The 20,112-nt window shown below is 40.2% G+C and overlaps 1 long non-coding RNA gene across 2 annotated transcripts in view; it reads right to left on the reverse strand.

Annotated features, from left to right (window-relative positions):
- LOC115068721 overlaps positions 1-20,112 on the reverse strand; it is a 123,993-nt gene that overhangs the window by 82,928 nt on the left and 20,953 nt on the right. Inside the window, exons 2-4 of one of the 2 annotated variants that reach the window (XR_003848065.1) lie at positions 10,702-10,868; positions 7,122-7,383; positions 3,614-3,719 (exon numbers count right to left, since the gene is read on the reverse strand). This is a non-coding gene — a long non-coding RNA (uncharacterized LOC115068721). The remainder of the gene's footprint in view (positions 1-3,613; positions 3,720-7,121; positions 7,384-10,701; positions 10,869-20,112) is intronic. The other variant, XR_003848066.1, reaches the window with a different exon arrangement.

Here is a 20,112-nt window from a genome sequence, read left to right on the forward strand (position 1 = left end):
ATAGGGGTTTAGTTTCATTCTTCTACAGGTGGAGATCCAGTTTTGCCAGCACCATTTGCTGAACATGCTGTCTTTCCTCCAGTGAATATTCTTGGCCTCTCTGTCAAATATCAGGTCGCTGAAATTTCATTTACTCATATTTGGGTCTTCAATTTGTTCCATTCATCTATGGGTCTATTTTTGTGCCAGTACCATGTTGTTTTATGACTATAGCTCTGTAATACAGCTTAAAATCAAGTATAGTAATCCTCCCCCCAGCATTGCTCTTAGTGCTCAGGGTTGTTTTGGCTATCCGAGGTCTTTTGTGCTTCCATATGAATCCTAGGATGGTTTTTTCCAGTTCTGTGAAAAATTTCATGGGGATTTTTATTGGGATTGCATTGAATCGGTAAATTACTTTTGGTAGGATGGTCATTTTCACAATATTAATTCTTCCCAATCCATGAGCATGGGAGGTCCTTCCATCTTCTGATGTCTTCCTCAATCTCTTTTTTTAAAGATTTAAAATTTTCATTGTAGAGGTCTTTAATGTCTTTGGTCAGGTTTATTCTGAGATTTTTTTTTTTTGCAGCTATTGTAAAGGGGAGTGTTTCCATGTGCTCTTTCTCTGATTGCTTGTTATTGGTATATAGAAAAGCTACAGACTTTTGTAGGTTAATTTTGTAACCTGACACTTTTCTTGAACGTGTTAATAATTTCTAGGAGTTTTCTGGTGGAATTTTTGGCATCCCTTAGATATAATATCATATCATCTGCAAAAAGGGATAATTTGATCTCTTCCAATTATTACTCCTTTAATTTCCTTCTCTTGTCTTATTGCTCTTGCAAGAGTTTCAAGCACTATGTTAAAGAGAAGTGGGGATAGTGGGCAACCTTGTCTGGTTCCTTATTTCTATGGGAATGCTTCCAGTTTTTCTCCATTTAGAATGATGTTGGTTGGTTATGGGTTTGTTATATATGGCTTTAATTATGTTGAGGTATTTTCCCTTCAGTCCAATTCTCTCTAGGACTTTGGACATAAATGCATGGTGAAGTTTTTCAAAGGCCTTCTCTGCATCTTTTGAGATGACCATGCAGTTCTTAGGCTATTTCTATGAACACATGTGCCCATATTTTCCCCATCACTGAACCAGATGAACAGGGTTAAAACATTTGCTGTCACCGAGGGAAAAGATGATATACTGTGCTTAAGAAAAATCAAGGCTGCTACTTTTCCCCTTTGAGCATCCTACTGTAACTGGCAGTTCCACCATCCCTGTGAATGGGAAATCACTATGACTCTGCATGCCTGGCTCATTCACAGTTACAGAGTAGGACTGTGGCTAGGAAACTCTTCAAAACCATAAATGGTAAAGAACAAATTTTGAAAATTCCAAAGCCAGCTGAAAAGCATAGCTGTCACTTATTGTGCATCTACACCTTTAGTCAGGCACTAACCCATCATCTTATGTGTAGAATACCCCTTACCACAATCTACTAAAATGCGCATCTTCAAGTCAGTTTACAGACAACAAAAGTCAGGTTAGGAGGATTCAATAATTTTCCCAAGAGGATACAACCAATAAACAAAAGTCCTAGGTTAAAAAAATATTAACTGGAACCAGAGATATAGATCAATGGTAAAGAAGTTGCCTAGCATGCACAAGGCCCTGGGTTCAGTTCCCAATACCACACATATGTGTACACACACACACACACACACGAGTTATCTACTTTGGTCATTTGTCTCACAGACATTCAATACAAGTCGACTATGAACTAAGACCTGATAATACAACCAGCAAGAGGTTCACATTCAAACAGGCAGAAAGACAAATACATGTGTATGAACATATGTATGTATGTAGTCTTCCATCACATATGACATTTTAGCTAAGTATCGACTATATAATCCTAGAAGATTATAATGGAGCTGGAAAACTCCTATCACAGAGTGCTTCATTTCTTCTATGCTTAAATGTGCTTGTAAACAATATATACAATGTTATAGCTGCCTTTAGTATTCAGTAGTCACCTGATTTGTGATTACAGGTTTGAAGCATAGAAGCACAGAGCCTTGGTGTGAACAATCCGTACCTCCTAGGCTTGTGGACATAAGCTGTGAGGTTCACATGGTGACTCAATCATCTAATGAGACAGTTCTCGGGTATGTCCCTGTTGTGAAACAATGCATGACTGTGCAAGAGTACGTGCACAGAGATAGATGTACAGTCAGGAAGTGAGAATAATATAAAAAACACTTGGAAGAGTGACAGAAAAAGAGGGTGATTTTGGATGGGATGTCCAGGGTGGGCCTATCCTGGCAAGGTGATAACTAAGGGCTGGAACCAAATCAAGTGAAAAGGCATGCAGGTGTCTGGAGAAAGAGTACAGTGAGCTGAAGAGGCAAAGCCTATGAAGTGGGAGCTTGCTAGAGCCACAGCACAGGGCCTGGCTTGGGACAGAGTACAGCAAACAGGTTGGAATGACGCTGACGACACAGCCAGTTGAAAGAACTTTGGATCCTCATCTAAGGAGATGAGAAGCAGGTGGAGCATCAGGAATGATGATGTGTTTCCTTCAAGCCAATGTCCTCTGCTTCCATTCCACCCAGTGGTGGACAATCTTGTTTGCCCAGTGTCGACTTCTTTGAAACTTATTGCTAAAATCTGGCCACCCTCACCTGTTTCCTTGACCACAGTCTCCAGCTACTGTAGTATCTGTTGGAATGTTTTTACCCTACAGCTGTTGGATGTATAAACAAATAAGCATTCACTTTGAAACAGGTGAAGACATTCCATGAGCAGATGGGTTGCTAGATAAGCCTGAAGCTGACCATCTCCGCCTTCCCAACATCCTTGTTTCTCCCTCTTCTTTTTAATAAGTTATTAACTCTACTTAATTCTACTTTATTCCCATAACCCACGCCTCTGGATAATATTTGTTGAGGGTCCCTGTGTGCATTCTGCTCTTGGCTGTGTGACTGTAAGACATTTGCCAAAGATACTGGTTAATTGGAATTGCTCACATTCTGGGTGGAGAACAAAAATAGACAAAAAATGTATATGAAATCTGCACAATAGTGACAGAAAGGAGTCCAAAGGTGTCCACTGGAAAGTTTTGTGGAAGAGAGGAGTTTAACTAGGAATGTTTGTGCATTGGTTTACCAGATGGTTCAGATGGTAATTTTCAGAGAAGAAACAAGCTTGAACAAGATGTGTGGGAAGTTACAGCATCGGTTCATGTCTGTGCATGTATCTGTGTGTTCGTGTCTCTGTGTGTGTGTGTGTGTCTGTGTGTCTGTGTGTCTGTGTGTCTGTGTGTCTGTGTGTGTGTCTGTGTATGTCTCTGTGTGTGTCTGTGTGTATCTCTATGTGTGTGTTTCTATGTGTGTATGTGTGTGTGTGTGTGTCTGTGTGTTGGAGGGTGTATTCTGATTACTTTTTTACTCCTTTCGAGGAAGTAGATGAATGGAAAAACACAATGAAGAAAGACAGACATCTTCAGAGGGAGCTAGAATAATTTCACAAAGAGAGATCCCAAACCAGCAATATCACTCTCCAAGAAAAAAGTACAGAAACCAAACGGAGCTTGAGGTGTAGTTTATTGATTTATATTCCTACTGGATTATTACCTCATTCGGTGCTGTATTTGTGGCTGTCACTCTGCCCACCAAACAACCAGAGGAAATTCCCAAGATGTTCGTATTTCCTCCTCCTCCTCTCCCTCTCCTTCCTTCACTGGGAGGAAAAAAAAAAACATTTGATTTCTCACTGCACCTGTTCTTGTTTTCTGTTTTTTGTATGCCACCTGCTTCTATAGCATCCCAGTAGAGATACATAATCCCTGACTCATAAGACTGAAATGAGAACCATGCCAAGAACCCAAATGTGCCATGAAGATTCACAGCCAGGATATGTAGGCTGAGCTACAAGCAAGAAGCAGGCTTCTTTTGTGATCTTACTTAACACATCTTCACAGCCTGCAATGGACTATTGTGCTTTTCTGGGCTTCATGACTCATCAAGCTTTGCACATCATACAGCGAGATGGAGTTTATTCATTTGTTAAGGATTTTTAGTGGTTGAGAGTCTGGAAAGCCAGCAATTGTCAAAAGGAAATAGCTACTGCCTTTACAATATTTTTCCAAGACTTAGCTGTTGACAACATGCATGGATTTTAGCTGCTTTGTTTTCCTAGTATATAGTGACTGGATCAGCTGAGGCTTATACCTCCCTCACTGTACAGTTCTAGGCTGAGAGAGAAGAAACTGTGCTTGACAGGTAATTAAGAAAGATGACAGGAAATATAATTTGACTTCTTGGAAAGTGAACCACAGTTTGTAAAAGATAATCTCAATCTAATTTACCAAAACCCCAGATGCCAAAGCTATGAGTAGCATGGTCAAAACATGAGCCACATATGAAATTTATCTTTCTTTACCTTTTAATGTTCTTTAAACTTTAACCTTCTTTTGGTCTTTTTGAGACAAAATCTCCCTGTGGCCCTAATTGGCCTGGAACTTTCTATGGAGATCAGGGTGGCCTCAATCTCACTGCCTCTGCTTCCCAAGTGCTGGGACTAAAGATGTGTGCCATCACTCCCTGCTAAATTTTAACTTTAATGTAAAAGAAAAGAATGAAAATTCTGTAAAGCTTGAATTTGGAACTCAGCAATTTCTGGGTCACTGCTAATGTACAATGAAGAAACACTGATTGATTAGGGATGTACACTTCCCTGGCTAGGGTTGAAATGAGACTGACCAGTGTGACGAACTAAGGACACACATCAGCCCTGAAATACTGTTACCTTGCTTAGGAGGATAAGATGGGGAGGGGAGGATTCACATTATCATTCCTAAGTCCTTTGGGTTACTCATAATATTGTAGAATGAAGAAAGAAGTGAACATACACAAGATGTAAGAATAAGGAATTAGAGGTTGAAAGACAGCTCCGTTTTCAAGAACTCTTGCTGCACAACCATGAGGACCTGAGTTAGTATCCAAACATCCACACAAAAAGCCAGGCACTGTCTCATTCACCTGTAGCCGTAGCACTATGAGAGTCTGGGAGACAGAGACAGGAGGACTTGCTCAGACTTGCTGGCTGGCAACCTAACTGAAAACCGTGAGCTCCAGCCTCAGGTTCAGGGAGACCCCGTCTCAAAGGAACAAGGGGGAGAGTGATAGAGAAGAACACTACACACCCTCCTCTGGCCTCTGTGTGCATGCAGCACACCCACACATACATGCAGATACATATCACACACAGAGAATAAAGAATTAAATCAGCTTCAGGAATTTATACTCAATCTCAGATAAGGGTAAAAGAAACAAGCTATTGATCTGCAATCCCCTATGGGGAATTAATCTATGCTTTAATTCTGTTAGAATGGAAGAAAAGAATCTCACTTTCTTATTATTTATTTATTATGGTTTGTATATCGTTCAAATATCCCCCAAGGTTTTACATGTTGAAATTTAATTTAATGAAGTTTTAAGAGTAGAAATTTAATCTAAGTATAGTGTTTAGGTGAGAAGGAAAGATTCCTACCATTCCTAATTTTTTTCATATGATTTCCTAGAAAATAGAGAATGTAAAGCTAACAACTCATTTACTTTTCTGTTCATGCCAAGAATTCTATGCTAAACTCAATATGTGAACATATTGCTGCTAACCTAGAATAAATTACTTGTTGTATCCAAGACAATAGCTGCATTTTACAAAAGACCAGAAAATCAATTTCATTTTCCTTTGGACATCTTTGTGGGAGAGGCAGATGTCAGATGCCATTATAATTGGGAAAATAGCCTTTCAAGTATGCATTTCTATATTACTATTTGTATCAAGTAAGTAGAGTGGCATTATCCTCTTTGTGAACTGATGATGGGAGCCATCTGTCCATCCTATTTCCTATCATTTCTTGAGAAAAAATAGCCAGGCGTGGTAGTACACACCTTTAATCGCAGCACTCAGGAGACAGAGGCAGATGGATTTCTGCGAGATCAAGTCCAGCCTGGTCTACATAGGGAGTTCCAGGGTAGCTGGAGCTACAGGGAGACCCTGTCTCAAAAAAAAATAATTAAAATTAAAAAATAGAGGAGGTGAGGGCATGAACACCATGCCGGTCAGCACAATAAAGCCCAGAAGCCTCAAGAGTCCACCCCTCTCATCCTTGGCTACTTCACAGATAAGCAAATAGATCCAAAGGGAAAATGAAAGCAGCAAACCAAAGTGCTTCCTCTCCACCTGCTCTGCCTCAGAGAAGGTTTACATCCATTCTCTGCTCCTCTGGGGACTGTTCAATGAGTCCTTTTATAAGTGGGTGACCTGTGGGATTTCCTTGTCCTAGAAAATGATGCCCAAAGTATCTGTGATTGAGCTCATTAAAGCTCATTTCTTTGAATATGGAAAGACTTCTTCATTTCAGACCTGTTTGTTAAACTCAGAGCCCTCAAGGAAAGATGGTATTTTAAGTCATCACCAGTGATTGGCTTACATATCAGCTAACAAATGCATGTACAGGTAAAGTGTCAGCTGAAAGTGAGGAGCAGAAGAAAGCGCCTTGCAGGGGGTAGAGGGACCTAGAGGAAGGCCACAGGCCCCAGCAGGGGAGATGTACCCTGCCCCTTCTGAGTAAACTCAGAGCAGGGCAGCTGTAAAATGTTGATAGTATTAACAGTACTTGTTTATAAAATTGTGTAAGGATGGAATAATGTTTATTTCAAGCACTTTGAACTGTACTGTGCTATAACAATATTTGGATATTGTGTTTAATTCTGAAACAGACCTTTACTCCTCTATTCAGATTTATCTTATCTGTTATTGGCTATCAGCCTTTAACTCTTTGGAGAAGTGGTATGCAAATCTAAGTAAATTTGTATCTAATTGTTATTAACTTAGGATATACAATGATAAAACATTAAACTAGCTCTTATCTAAGCGTTATCTTTTCCTAACTTGGTGGCTATAAAAATAGTGACTCATTAAATTCAGGATATGTTCACCAACCATTAACAAGGTGTCTGGACAACAGTAGCCTGGTGGAAGCCAACTTTCATCCTGCATAATCTTTCATCTGCACCATATTGACTTTTTTACCAAAGGCATAAAACATCCTGGTTTCTGTGACAAGAAGCTGACCTGTATCATCCCCATAGCCTTCCCTGTGCTCTGATTCTTCCTGTATGCTTTTTTTCCCAAAAAATGTAGTGAATCCAAACATTTCTTCTTCCTTGATATTTCTCCCACCAAATCTCTGCTTTCTGGAACTTTCTTCCTCACTCCTACTGTTTTGTAGTGAAGGAGAACTTGGGCTTCGGACTTCATATAAAACTGTGTTAGAATCCCAGCATGTCTGTATTTTTTGCTTCAGGCTCGGAGGACTGAGGCTGTATGTCTTTACCTGTACAATGAAATGACGGTGAGATAGTGAGGTAAGATAGAAACCAGAGGAAGAACAGTGCAAGAGATTGGGTAACCTGCTGGACAAAAGGAGAACAGTTCATGTATGTAAGTCCCCTTGGATTTCTCTGCAACCGCCGAGCAAACATTTTCTTATTGCTATCTTACAGCATTCTCCCCTCCTGACCTCTTATTCATCAGCTGAACTCCATTCTACGCCTGTCAAGGGAAAACAAATAACAATTTGCAATCCTTCAGGATCTACTTAGTGCCTTTCCAGTAAATGATCAACAATTGGCTTTTGTTCTTCTTCATGCGGGAAGTTGTATCGCTGGCATTTGTGCTCACACTTTTCTCAAGCGTGGCTCTTTCTCCATTTGTTTCCCAATACCACAAGGAATGAGAGATGGACCAGTAAGAATCACAGCCCCAAACAGAATTCAACTCAAGTCAACTAAGCATCTCTAACAAAGGACCGCTTTTAGATGTGTGGGCAGAGGTAAGACAGCTGCAAAGCATGCTGAGGCAGCTAGATACTAGCAGGGGAAGGAAGGCCCTGTGTCTGTGAGCAGAGGACAAGATGAGTCACATAAAAATGGGAGCTGTGGTTATAAAAGGACAGCCACTGCCAAAGACACAGGACCAAAGCAAAGTGATGAGGGTTACAGGCGGGTCAAGGTGCTTGAACTGTTCTCCTCTCCTACTGTGATCTCCTGCTGGTATTTATTATTTGCTGAATCTGTTGAGAAGTTCGGGTGATATGGTCACCAGGGATTACCCTCTCAGGGTTCGGAGAAAAGAAGGAAGGGCAGAAAACACATCTCGAGTGGGGACAAATGAAGACTAACCAGTACAGCGCAACCTTCACTCTGTGTCCAAGAGTCTCAGAAAGTATCATGTGGTCTCACACCACAGAACAGAAGGTAGGATTTCCAAAAGAATAGTCAAAGTGAACATCATGGTATTAGATCAAGCCAGTCTCATCTACCTCCTGACATGCTGCATGAAGGAGGATGTAGTATTATTCCTATACAGTCCTAGCAAAAGTCATAACTTAGATCTCATCAGACTAACCCAGACTGAGGTATAGTCTACAAAGTAGCCTTCAACATTATCAAGGCCGTAAGAAAAAGAATGAAAGAGCAATAATTCCACATTACAAGAGGCTAAAGAGAGCTTAAAACTAAGGGCAACACACCTTCCTTAGATTGGACATTGGACCCCCCAAATATCTTTTATTGTAAGACATCAGTCACACAATTGACAAATTTTAAGGAGGATATATAGAATAGAAAACTATGAGGTCCAAAATTTGATGACTGTATTGTGAGAATGTAAGAGACTGTGTTTTCTTTGTTGGTGGGTAATATATACTTGGAGATGTTTTTATAATAAGGGGTCAGTGTCCTCGTCTTACTTTTAAATGGTTAAAAAGGTGTATATGAGAAAGAGAGAGGAGAGAATGATCAGGTAAGAAAATCAAGAAAAATGCCAAAGCTACTCAAAAATTCTTATTATACTTTTTCAGTTGTTCTATAAGCATGAAGTTATATTTTAAAAAGAGAGAAAGAGAAAGAGAACAGGAGAGAGGAAGAGGAAGAGAAAGAGAGCTAAAACCAACCAAGGACTGAGATGCGGCTGACAGGAAGTGTTCATCTACATGGGGAGAATGGCTAGCTCCCCACAGTTTCACCAGCGCCTCATTAAAGGCATGCTACTTAGATCATTCTGGGTGCCCAGTGACTTCTTTCATTATAGAACTCCCAGGGAATTTTATTCCCCTCATGACAATTTGTTCTGCTTTAATTTTTAACGTTCTGGTCTCAATGTTTCAACATCAGAAGCTGCCACTAATTCCTTTTAGAAGAATAAATTATCACCTTAAAACAGGAAGAAATTAAGTAAAGGAAAAGGCCAAGCCATGTCTTTGTTGGAGGACTAGGCATGAAATCATGGAATTTTCTGCCTCCTATGTAAAGGAGTGAGTGAGTGATGAGCATAATATTTATGCCAGCCTTGAAACTGGATTATTTTCCTCCTCCAAAATAGAACTGCTAATGTAACATTTGCTTTCTGAAGAATGGTAGCAGTTTGTTTATTTCCCCACTGTTTCATCCTAACCCCCAAGCAGTTGTTCGAAAAGACAATGATTGCATATATCGTACACTCACACACATAGTACACACACATACACACACACACACACACACACACATCCTCTTTCTAGAAGTCATAAAGAAAACCAATAACTGCAACTCTTTTTAGTGAAAGGAAGATACAACTAAGCCTATTACAGCTTCATGGAAACTCAGAATGTGAATCTAGTTCTAGAAAATTTCTGATAGGATTGAGGATATTCCATCTGTTTGGGTGGTGATTGCTTTTTGTTAGGACAATTTGAGAGATGGAGAGATATCTCTGTTTCTCAGCATGCTATCTATTTTAATCTCAATAATGTTTCCACAGGACTCTCAAGAAAAGTAAAAGAATTCTATGATATCATCATAACATAGAATTGAAAAGACAAAGTCCTGGGGCCAAGTACAATTATATTAGATTTAGAGCACCAGTAAAGTCTCATTAGCTTAAGTGGCTTTTTATGACATCAGAATTTCATTGTATCTTCAGTTCAGCAACTAGCTAATAAGTACCTACTATGCACCAGGCGCATGGAAAATGAGATCAAATAAGATTGGTTCATGGTACACAATTTCCTTTTTCCAGAAAAATTAAGGGTTTTGTAAATACAATATACTCTGGTCTGTGTAGATTTTTATCTATATAGGAATTTTTTCTTAATTACGTTATTATTTTATTTATTTTGTGGGGGTGGGGTAGTAGGTAGGGGTACATGCCACACAGGCATGTGGTGGTCAGAGGACAGCTTTCCAGAGCCAGTTTTCTCCTTCCACCATATGGATCCCGAGGATTGAACTCAAGACCTCAGACTTGGCAGCAAATATCTTTATCTGCTGAACACTCTTGCCAGCCCCTAATATAGAACTTCTGTTAAGAACTAAGCCTAAAGAAAGAATACTGTGGGATACTAAGCAAGTAGCTTAGCTGGGGCTAAGAGCTAAGGGGAGGGGGAACATTCAAAGCCTAAGGAGCTGCAGTCTCTCTAAAGCAATAAAGTTCTCTCAGTTAGTTTTTCATATAATAATTCATTCTGATAAAACATAATTTTGCTAAGCCATGGTTTGGTATCAAGACCACGTTTTTGAATACTATGTCTGCTTTGGTATAGCAAACTGAGCAACAGAAGAACAAGAATAAATTTAGTGTATGTTCTATTGCTATCGTGATACCCTCATCTCACCTTTGAATTTATTGTTAATAATGTGCTGCAAGATTCCAGTCTTAATCCTAAAAGAATTCCTGGCACGTTTGTGACAATAGCCTGACATCATCAGAATGAGTCGACAGGTTCCTGAGGTGAGTAGTTTGAAAGGGTGCTGATTTGGAAGAATGAATAAATTCCCGTCTCTGTTGGAAAAGAAAAAGAAAGCATAAGCTCATAGTTGTATAGCATCCTTGTGCACTTGAGTCTGAAGGCCTACAATGATGTAATACAATCCCTGAAGTAACATTATAGGAAAATTTTTTTACACTATGGTGAAAAGCTCATGCTGGGCTGTTGCATGCTATCTAGCCTCTCATGTCCCCAGTGTTTGTGGCATTAGCACCCAGTACTGTCATCTCCTACGTTCAGTCAGTATGAGCATTATAATAGTGTAGCATTCGAGATGATCATATTTGAGGTTAATTATAAGACCATAGCTTCTATCTAGGGGTCTCCTCTACCTCCCTTTTCCCTCAGTCCCTCCATTTCCCCCTCCCTCCCCAGTGTCCACTTCTTGCATGGAGCCTCTATGTCATGCCAGCATTTCTGTGGAGAGTCATGCCTGGTAAGGAACTACAGTCTCCTTGTTAAGTGCAATGAATGGAGTCAGAAGGCATTCTCCAGCCCTGTCATAGAACTACTACTGCCACTGGTCTCATGAGCAACTTCATAGGAGATTTCCCTCCAGAACCACTGCACTAAGCCGCTCTGCCTTCTTGATTCTCAGAAGCTATGGGATGAGTTTATTGCATTAAGCAGCTAAGCTTTGAATTTATCTGTTATACACAAGTAACTCATGCAACTGAATGGAAAAACATGATAAGAAAATTGCCAAAATCTTAACTGTGGTTATCACTGAAAAGTTATGAGTGGGCTGGCAAGTTGGCTCAATACGTAAAGGTACTGGCTGCCAAGCCTGGCTTGAAATTGGTCCCCAGGACCCACATGATAGAAGGAGAGAATTAACTCCAATAGGTTGTCCTCTGACCTCCACACTCAGGCCATAACACTTGTTTATTTGAGATAGAATCCTCCAAAGCCTGGAATTTACCATTCCACTAGGCTAGCAGGCCACCCAGTTCCAGGAATCCACCTGTCTCCACCTCCCCAATGCAGGAATTACAAGCAAATGTACCATCACACCCAGCTTTTTAAAAGATTTATTTTTTCACTTTATGTCTATCAGTGTTTGCCTGCATGTATATCTGTGTGCTATGTGCATGTCTGGTACCCACAGATGCCAGAAGAGAATGTCAGATCCCCTGGAACTGGAGTTACAGATGGTTGTGAGCCATAATATGGGTAGAGGGAACCGAACCCAAATCCTCTGTAAGAGCAACAAGCACTCTTAAATGCAGAGCCATCTCTCAGCCCCCCACCCAGCTTTTTTATGTGGGTTCTAGGGCTTGAACTCTGGTCCTCAGGCTTGCAAAGCAAGCCCTTCACCAACAGAACTATCTACCCAGACCCTACATATGCTTAATTATTCTAGAAGGATACAGATGTGCCATGTGTCTCCTCTTCATGTAATTTTGCTCTTTATAACTTTATATTTATTTATATATTTATATATATATTTATTTATATATAATTTATTTATATATTATTATGCTTATTAATACAAAATGCATATATTTTGTGTTAATTTATTTATATAATCTTACTAATTTTGTCTTTTCAACCATAATACAATTTAAATGACTTTTGTGGTTGTCATTGTATCCTGGAAGCTAAAACTGATTTATTAGCAAATGCTGGAAACTTTTGCTTCATAAGCTTATTATGTGTAAATGGAATAAAGCTTTCTAATCACAAACTTTAGTCACAATAGCTTATCATTTCAGCCCCATTTCTTTAAACAAGGCAATGGGCTAGAGAGATGGCTCAGTGGTTAAGAACACTGGTTGTTCTTGCAGAAGACCCGGGTTTGAATCCCAGCACCCACATGGCAGCTAACAACTGTCTGTAACTCTGGTTCCAGGGGATCTGACAGCCTCTTCTGTCCTCCAAGGGCATTCATTGCATGACACGGGTGCACTTATCTACACGCAGGCAATATATGCATACATAACATAAAAATAATAAATATTTTTTCAAAAGGCAACAGAATACGAGAGCACAAACCAGTGCAAAGATTCCAGGCTTCTTAACCACGTGCTGCAGAGAAGACAGCTGAAAAAATGGCCTGAACACTAGTGCTAGATTTCAAAGGTAGTGTCCATTGGCAAAGCCTGGTGGTGTTGGCCAAACCAAATCATATTAAGCTCAATATCTAACAAAACAGATCCATTTACACTGGTAATCTTGTTATCTGTTGAACCATATTTACAAGACACAACAAAAGCAACATTTAATATCCTCTGCTTGTGACAAGCCAGTAAACAGAAATAAGAACTAACAGTGTTTCAAAAGATAATTTAAACAATGTGAAACAGAAGAAAGTTCTACCAAACACACCAGGGATTTTTGTGAGCTTCATTAAATCTACTGAATAGTTCAACTTTTCCATATGCTAGAATTCCTGCAACTCCATTTTGTATGCAAGCATTTGCCATTGTGTGTTTGTATGTGTGTGTGCATGTGTGTTTACTTAACTTCTCACTAAAAGTTGTGAAGTACACCAGAAGTATCAATGGCAATATTAAGAAGCTTTTTTGTGGGGGTTTTTGGTTTTTTGGTTTTTTGGGTTTTTTTTTTTTTTTTTTTTTTTTTTTTTTTTTTAAAAAAAAAAAAAAAAAAAAGAGGACGATAAATCTTTCACTACTATGTAGACCAGGCTGGCCTTGAACTCACAGACATCCACTTGCCTCTGCCTCCCAAGTGCTGGGATTAAAGGTGTGTGCCACAGTTTAAAAAATTAAATAAAGGGGATGGAGAGTTAGCTCAGTGGTTAAAATCACTGGCTGCTCTTGCAGAGGACCCAGGTTTGATTCCCAGCACCCAAATGGCAGCTAACAACTGTCTGTAACTCCAGTTCCATGGGAATCCAACACTCTCTTCTGACCTCCATGGGCACTTCACAACATGAGTACGCTTACACACACGCAGGCAATACATACACATACACATAAAATAAAAATAATAAAAGTTTTAAAAATTAAAAAATTGATCACATGGAAATATTTTGGAAAAGTCTAGAAAAAGTAAATGTGTATTTCATATTTTTATCCTCTATTCATTCAGCTCTTCCTGTATGGTAGGCATTATTACAGGAGCCAAGGACATGGCAGTCAAAGAACAAAGGCACCTGCCTTCATAGAATCCATATTCTGGTGTGAGGAGGAAGAAAGTCAGTACATATAGATAAGTATGACTACTTCAGAAAATAAAACAGACTATGAAATGTGGTCGATAATAATAATTGGGAGTATTTTAGATATAGTAGTTAGCAAAAAAATGAGGTCTAATTATAGTCCTTACACTATCTGAAGGAGGAGAGAGAGAGAGAGAGAAGAGTAAAGACTCTAAGACAGAAATAAGCCTGGCATATTGAAGGAAATTTTAATGGAAAAAAGTACATACCTTGTCATATTCTCATGAAAAGGGTTCATTGACAGGATAAATAGAAAATTTTAAGTCTCCTGGATTACTTTTTCATCACTGTAACAGAATACCTGGCATAAACAACTTAACAAGGGATGACAGATTTATTTAGGTTCATAGTCTCAGTTCACCATGGCAGGAAGGTAGCTGGGCAATCTCAATTTGTGTGGACTGGAACTTGAGGCAGAGATTTTTTTCACATGGCAATGAATCAAACCTGAGAACACCCACTGGAACCAGAAGTGGGTGTAGCCTTCCAAGGTCATCCCACTGCCCTACTTCCATGAACCAGGTTCCAAAGAAAACCCACTTTAATACCACCCAGAAAGCCTGTCACCTCTACACCCCTTATTAATTAACAAAACTATTCGAGGAAGTGTCTTGGGAAATAACAAACTAATCAGAATAAAGGCCTCAGGAAAAGAGTAAGATGTGGTAGAATAAAAAGCAAGGACCTGTGAAATCCATAAGCATACTGCTCAGCCCAAGTGATGGTGGACTGGTAACATTTAAAGAATTGTTAAAGAGACATCCAGACTTAGAAGACACCATGGTTAAACAACTTATTTTCAAACCAGAAGTAGAAATTCAAGTCAATACAATTAAACATGGATATTGAGGAGCCAGAAAGGAAGATGTAAGCAATGAGCTTAATTAAACCTTTCATCTTTGTAGTGAAGAGGCTTCAGATAGAGCTTAAAATTTTACTTTGTTCAAAAATGTGTACCAAGATGATTATTTAATTGTGTACCTGTCCACTAGTATAATATATTTATGGTGTATAATTTCTAAGCACCTTGAGAGCGAGAAAAGTCATAAAGAAAATAAGGGATGTGACTCAACTTGTGTGACCTTCTGGGAAAGGTAAAATAATAGACAGTAAAAAGAAAGCCCATGGTTTTCAGCAGCTTGGGAGGTGGAGGGGGCGGTGAGCATGTGGAGCCCAGGGGATTTTAAGGCAATGAAACTGTTCTTCAAAACACTGCAGTGGAGAATTCATCACATTGTGTGTTTGCCAGAACCCACAGAACTGTGCAACACAGCATGAACTCGCATGTAAACTATGGGCCCTAGCCACTAATGATGTGTTAAGATTTACTCGCCAATCATAACAAAACAGCACATGAACACAAGAAAAACTGAGAAGCTGGAGACAGAAAGTGGAGGAGAATGAGTGTACAGGAACACCAAGGGATACTTTCTGCTCTTTTCTTTCCTGTAAATATAAATGTGCTTTAATAAGCAAATCTACACCCACCACGCTATCTAGGGACTGTGTGGCATCCTGCAACCCAACCCTGAACAAGCACCCGAGACCTGTCCATCTGCCCATCAACACCCCACTTACTGTCCTGCCTAGAGACTGATGAAGACACTACATACTTGAGTCATAGAACAAGAAGAAATCAAGCTGGTACTGATCTAGAAGCTCTATCTCTACTGGATAGCTTTCATAATGCTAGAAGGTACTATGCACTCGACCAGAGGAGAAAAATAATCATCATCTTTACCAACCTGTGAACCTGTAATCAACAATAATGACCAGCTAGACAAGATATACATGCAGGTGCAATAATGGCCACAAACATTATGGGAGTAACCAAATGCTCTCTGGTTGGATTTAAGGCCTACTACACAAGATGGAACCCATACTTGGCATTGTTATTAGGGCCAAGAACCTGTGGCTAGATAGGTTCACCCTATAGATGAACCTAGGGGAGAACCTACTACTATTATTCTGCTAAATGGACATAGTGTTAAAACGAATCCTATCTAGAAACTGTTATACTAAGTAACACAGACTCAGAAAAATAAACGACATATGTTCTCCCTCATATGTGGCTCCTAGCACCAAATCCTTTTAAATTCCAGGTCTTTTTAATAAGATGATGATATACAGCAGTCCCTTCTGCATGAAATAACTACCATCATCACGACCTTTGGCTGAGCCTGATTGCTAAATATAGTCACAATTGGGCTTGTTGACAGTTGTGCTCATTCATTAAAAGAGTGCCAAGCAGGGTCACTGGACTCTCACCTGAGAATCCAGCCACTCTTCACAGCCAACTAGTCCAGCCTTGGAAGACAAAAGAAAATCGAGGAAGAACCCAATAGAAAGATGCCTTTGGAAGCCCTTGTCAAGAAACTCCAATGGACTTTCATGTGAACATTTGGAAAATTGTCCTGTTCTGACTTTTTTCTAGTTCCCTGTCTTGAACTTGTAATGCTAATTACTCTTGCCTTTACTTCTCCTTCATATCTCCCATTCATGATTCAAGGACTGTCTTCTCCCCTTAGAGACAAAAGTTATGCAATTTGGGAGTCTTTTAGCTAGGCCCACTGAAGGGGTATCCAATTGCCTCACCCTGTGTCCCTGTTCAGCATGGAAGAAACCAGAGCTATCTGCGTCCCTATTCCCTATTGGCAATTTGGGTAACCCCTTCAGAGGATGGCGTGATAAGAATAGGAGGTAAGAATTGGCTAGGCAGTTAGGGTAAAAAGATCCCAAAGAAATGTAGCCAGTTTCTTGGCTAAAAGTCAAAATGTCCTTGGGCCTGTTAGCAACATACTCTGTTCCAAGGCCAAAAAGGTCAAATTTGTTGTGTGTTTTGTGCCTATTGTGTATGTTATGTGTTTTGTGTGTGTGTGTGTGTGTGTGTGTGTGTGTGTGTGTGTGTGTGTATGTGTATGCATGCCCTCATGTGCATGTTTTAGGGCATTTTTGAATATTTTATTTTGTTAACCATTTGAGAATTTCATACATTATATTTGATCATATTCACTCTCTTCCCCAAACTGTACCAAGATACACCTCACTTACCTAACTTTCAATTCTGTGCGTACCCCTCCCCCCAAGTCTCAGAGACTGACATAGAACAGAAGGCAGGTAGACTGTAAGAGTCAGAGATGGTGGTTGACTACTGTCCCCAAGAGCCTGGTTCCTCCGAGGGGTGGGGCCCCTATGGACAATTGACTGCTGAGAGTTAGCTGAGGAGGGAGGAGCTTTTGAAAAGCTCCGTCTTGGAGGAGAAGTGGCGCATGACGCAGGAATGGCCCCGTTGTCTTGCCCACGCGGATGCGAGAGGGGGCATTTACCAACTTGGGGCAAGACCGCAGACCCACAAGGCATGGGTGAAAGCTAATGGTGACTGTGATCAGAGCACAGAAGCCACTGAGCCACTGAGCAGAACGGGGCACGGGGTGTTTGCCTTTGTGTGGAGTGCTGGGTGTTTGCTTTTGTAAGTTACTCTATTCCCCCCTCCCCAGGATATAAACTATGAGAAATTCAAATAAAGACGTGCTATATGGTTTCTCTACCAGTGCCAGGAGCAAGGGATCCTGAGAGAACTCAGGCAACAACTACAATGAAACTGTCTTTTCCAGAAACAACAGGGAGATTGCACATAAGAACCCACAGCACTTGTGACAGCATACTCAAGACCCACTGAAGCTGAAGCCTGACAAAAATCCCAGCATGGAGGGGAGAGTGAGCAGAAAGCCCCAGCCCTGGCTAAGGAACTATTGGCACTAATAGCTACTAGGAGAGACAGTTTTCTATAAGGGTGTGACCCCTGATAAGTATGCCAAATACCAGGAGTATTTGGGCAACAAACTGGACTCAATGAGCTCTACAAAAATAAAGCGCATAGGAAGTTGGATGGGTAGGGACGTGGTAGTGAATCCAGGACGAGATGGGGGAGGAGGGGGAATGATCGCAATACATCGCGTGAAATTCTCAAAGAATTGCTAAAAATATTACTTTAAAAAGCAAATCTATAATAAAGAAAACAAGAAGAAAGCATAAATCTAGAAAGACACAAGAAAAAGTAAGCATTACAGTACTGGAGAGATGGCTCAGCAGTTAAGAGCATGTAGTGCTCTTGAAGAGGACCTGAGTCTGGATCCCAAACCTACACAGGGTGGCTCACAACCACCTATAACTCCATTCCAGGGGATCCGATGCCTGTGGCCTCTGGGGACACCTGCGTCCATATATATATATATATATACCCACACAGAGACACAGACACACACACACACACTTAAAAATAAAAATAAGTCTTTTTTAAAGAAAGCATTATAAACACAAAACAAAAAGTATAAATAACAGAAGTGAGAACAGTCGCAGCAACAGCCAAAGAAAATATGAATGAGTTAAAGACTATATTTAAAAAATGCGAAAAGAGCTGTGGTCCACTCCCTTGATCCAGAGTTGTAGTCCTCTCCCGTGAGCTGGACCTGTGGTTCGCTGTGCTGAGCTGGAGTCCCTGTCTCCTCCCATGAGCCTGGAGCTATAGTCCCCAACCATGAATCACAGTTCCACATTCCTCTGGTGCAGGGCTGATGGTGGAGCAGATTGACCAGGAGGACTTCCCAGGGTTGGGCAGCAGTTTCAGCCATCTCTGAGTGGCTGCATCCTCTGTGGCTTTACCTCTGTGTTGAGTTTATCCTGGGGACAGAGGCGATTTCTGTCATTTGCAGACTCTAGTCTTGGGAGGACTGATTTTCTACAATGGACTTCCCACCTGCCTTGGTGGCCAGCTGTGGTCTTGACTCTACACGTAGTCCTGAACATCCGGGCCTTGACTTTGGACTTTGTCCATTCTCAGGCACTAAGAAGTTTTCCATCATTTTTCTATCACTCTTCTACAGCTCCAGTGTACCTTCACCTGTGCCCTATAGAAAATGCAAAACCCCTCATTGAACTTCTAGAGATAAAATCACAGTCTGGGAAGTTAAAAAAAATTTAAATACTTTAATAACAAAGCTGATATAACTCAAACTAAAAATATGCAATTGTATTTTAGAATGTAAATGTGGAGTTCTATATCTCTACTATAATTTTTTAGTATTATTAATTACTGACAAAACTGTACTATCAAGCTTCAACAATACCGTGAAATTCTCACTGTTAAAAAAAAATGTTCAGGGGCTGGAGAGATGACTCGGTGGTTAAGAACACCGACTGTTCTTGCTGAAGACCTGGGTTCAAATCCCAGCACCCACATGGCAGCTAACAACTGTCTGGGGATCCTACAGCCTCTTCTGTCTTCCACAGGCATTACATGACACGGGTGCACTTACCTACATGCAGGCAATACACACATACACATAAAATAAAAATAACTAAAATATTTTTTTTAATGTTCAAGGGGTTGGAGAGATGACTGAGCAGGTAAGAGCGCTAGCTGCTCTTGAAGAGGCCCCAGGTTTGACTCCCAGCACCCACATGGCAGATAACAACTGTCTGTAACTCCAGGTCTAGGGGATCTGACATCTTCTGGCCTCTGCAGACTTTGCTTGACATAGGTGCACTTATATACATGAAGGCAAAGCACTCATACACATAAAAATTTTTTTTTTTTACTGGTCAACTGAAAAAGATCGAGATTCCATCCTAATGGCTGCTTAAAAAATAAAATAACAAGTACTGTCAAGGATGTGGAAGGGAATTACACTGTTGGTGGTAATACAAATTAGCACAACCACTCTGAAAACAGTATGGAAGTTCCTCAAAAAACTAAAAATGGGATTATTGTAGGATCCCACTTTACCACCAACATGAACCCATTAATTTGTACAGTTAATATGCATTAAAAAATATAATAAAAACATTTTAAAAGAAAAAAAGATGCAGTAAAAACCTGCTTGTTTATAAGAAGAACGTAAATAAAATAAGATCAATGTATTAATATAAGGGAACAGATAAAATATACAAAGCTCACCAGGTGTGAGCTTTAATCCCAGCACTTGGGAGGCAGAAGCAGGAGTATCTTTGCGAGTTCAAGGCCAGCCTGGTCTACATAGTGAGTTCCAGGACAGCTGGGGCTACAGGGAGACCGT

The sequence above is a fragment of the Nannospalax galili genome, unplaced genomic scaffold (assembly GCF_000622305.1).
Source record: "Nannospalax galili isolate Female #2095 unplaced genomic scaffold, S.galili_v1.0 scaffold109, whole genome shotgun sequence".
Lineage (NCBI taxonomy): Eukaryota > Metazoa > Chordata > Mammalia > Rodentia > Spalacidae > Nannospalax > Nannospalax galili.